Here is a 3,170-nt window from a genome sequence, read left to right as displayed (position 1 = left end):
ACCGGAGGTTGGGTGCGTGCACCGGGGGTGTGCATGCACCGGGGGTGTGCACGGGGGGTTGGGTGCGTGCACCGGGGGTGTGCATGCACCGGGTGTGTGCACAGGGGGTTGGGTGCGTGCACCGGGGGTGTGCATGCACCGAGGGTGTGCACAGGGGGTTGGGTGCGTGCACCGGCGGTATGCATACACCGAGGGTGTGCACGGGGGGGTAGTGCGTGCACCACGGGTATGCATGCACCGAGAGTGTGCACGGGGGTGGTGGTGCGTGCACCGGGGGTGTGCATGCACCGAAGGTGTGCACGGGGGGGTGGGTGCGTGCACCGGGGATGTGCACCGGGGATTGGGTGCGTGCACCGGAGGTGTGCATGCACCGGGGGTGTGTACCGGAGGTTGGGTGCGTGCACCGGGAGTGTGCATGCACCGGGGGTGTGCACGGGGGTTGGGTGCGTGCACCGGGAGTGTGCATGCACCGGCTTGATGCACCGGCTGAGTGCACCGGGGAGTTGTGTATGTGCATCGGGTGTGTGCACCAGGGCATTGTGTGTGTACATGCACCGAGTGTGTGCCTGCCCCTGGGTTTGTGCATGCACCCGGGTATGTGCACCACCTGTGTGCACCAGGGTATTGCGTGTGTGTGCCAGATGTGTGCATGCACTCGGGTGTGTGCACCGGGGATTTTGTGTGTGCCTGCACCCGACTACCTGCACCCAGGTGTGTGAATCAGGGGATTGTGTGTGTGCTTGCTGCTGGGTGTGTGCACCAGGGTATTTGTGTGTGTGCATACACCAGAGTGTGTGCACCGGCGTGTTGTAGGTGTGCCTGTATCCGAGTGTGTGCACCGGGGGGTGGAGAGGGGGTGCATGCACGGGGGTGTGTGCTCCGGGTTGTGCGCACCAGGTGGGTTTTGTTTGCACCTGCACCAGGATGTGTGCACCGGGTGGGTTGTGTGTGTGCTCTGGGGTGTGCACACCAGCTGTTGTGTGTGTGTGTACATTTGGGTTTGTGCACTGGGGTGTTTGTGTGTGTGTCTGCACCCGGGTGTGTGCACCGGGTGGGTTGTGTGTGCATGCACCCCAGTGTGTGCACCAGGGGGACTGTGTGTGCGCATACACCTGGGTGTGTGCACCAGGGGATTGTGTCCATGCCTGCACCCACGTGTGTGCATGGGCAGGGGGGAGGGGACCTGCACCCGGGTGTGTGCACCAGGGTGTTTGTGTGGGTGAGGGCACCAGGGAAGTTGGAGGGGCAGCACTCAGGTGTGAGCACGGGGGGTGTTTGCATGTGTGCCTGTCCCCAGGGGTGTGCACCAGGGAGGCTGTGTGTGTGCATGCAGCTGGGTGCATGCAGTGGGGTATTTGTATGTGTGTATGCCTCGGGCTGTGCCTCAAGGCTTGCGTTTGTACCTGCTTCTGGTGTTGCACTGATGCATGCTTCTGGGTGTGTGCCTTGGTGTTTGGTTTTATGCATGCTTCTGGGGTTGCATCTATGCATGCCTTTGGGTGCATGCCTCAGGGGCTGCATCTGTGCATGGCTCTGACTGTGCACAAGCTTCTGCAGGAGTGTACCTCAAGTTGGCCTGTGTACAAACATCTCCCCGGTGTATTAAGCTGCATTTATGTGTGCGCGTATACAGCACCTTGCACCTGCACTCACATACAGGCTTGTGAGGGGAGCTTGCATCTGTCTGGGAGTAGCAGTCAGGGGCTTTCAGCTGTGCRGGCGCCTGTGTTTGCATCCCTGCAGCCGTGCAGGGCGCAGGGAGGATGTGGCAGCCCCTCTGAGTTGTCCTAAGAGACGTGATTGTGCTGAGCAGTGGGTGGTGCGAGCTGCAGCGCGCGGAGGGGCAGGAGAGGGAGACGGGGCTCTCCAGGGTATGCCGCACGGCCTCCCTTTCCAGTCATCTCCACTGCTTACGGCTCAGCTCTCTGGCAAATGATAGTTACGTTAGGAATAAACCTGTCAGGCTTTTAGGCTCAGGGCAGATCCCCAGGTATGGTAAGAGGACRCTTGCTCTATAGACGACTGTCTAACCGCCTCTTTTGGAGTCTCTTCCACCTGAACCTTTGACTCATCTCGCACTAGCTGTTGTTACGGAGGTTTTATGAGAGCACATCGTTCCCCGACCTCCCACATTGGGTTGATSCTCGCGCTTTTATCCCATGGCCCTGAGTACACTCATATCCTGCGGTGAAAGCCGGGGTGAAGAGCCTGGAGATCATCCTGGACAACTTCTCACGGCAAGGTGCAGCACAGAGGGGAGATAGATGCAGGCTGCCGAGCAGCTTAGCTTCACCCAGATGTGAACTTTGGATATTTTCGTAACAGTCTAATTGTGTGATCCCCTCAGTGGAACACAAGTTCCTACCTCCATTTATGGAGGACATTGAAATATTTGGCCTAGATTTATTATTTTTGACGTCAGTTTTAAACTCTTGTGTCACTACTTACATTCAAAGAGAAAAGAGGAGGAAGCTGAGGAGTAGTAAAGGAAAGCGGAATGATAGTTTTACCTTTAGTGTACAATGAAGGTATGCGAAATGRTTTTTCTCTCTTCCTTCCCAAGTGAATAACAGAAATMATGTATTGCTTCTACAAGTGTTTGCATGCATTTGCCCTGCTATATCAACAGCCCATACTGCAACTGTACAGGTGCAAATGATACAAGAAAATTAATGATAATTAGTGGAAAAATTAAACGGAAAAATGGAAAATTAAAAGTAGGTCACAGTATCGGCAATTCAAATCCACAAGCAGACACCACAAATCCATCAGCACACGTGCAATGTCATGAAAGTCAAGGCCGTGAGCGTCTCCATGGGCTACGTGAGATAGATGAGATGTCCAGAGGGGTACACCACAACATAGTGTTTTTACCGTATAGCCATATCCTGAGGCACTTGGTGTCAGTTCCTCCTGCATTTGCAAAGCAAACGGTCATACGGCATCACCCGGGCGTTTGCTTTTGCTCCGCGGACTCCGTTTGCAGGCCCTGGTCGAGGCGCAGGCAGCCACCTATGGTGGCACATCAAAGGCGGCCCCCCGCAGCTGCAAAGGGAAACTGGCTGCGGCTGCACAAAGGCACCGCAGCGAAGGGAAACTGTGCAGGCAGCTGGGTGTATAAAGAGCTCGATACAGTGCAAAGCGGTCTAATGCAAGCCAGTTTGCGAGTG

This window comes from Rhea americana, unplaced genomic scaffold (genome assembly GCF_003343005.1).
Source record: "Rhea americana isolate MKP2758 unplaced genomic scaffold, rheAme1 scaffold_23, whole genome shotgun sequence".
Taxonomy (NCBI): Eukaryota; Metazoa; Chordata; class Aves; order Rheiformes; family Rheidae; genus Rhea; species Rhea americana.
The sequence above is the reverse complement of the archived record's forward strand: the minus strand, read 5'-3'. Positions refer to the sequence as shown.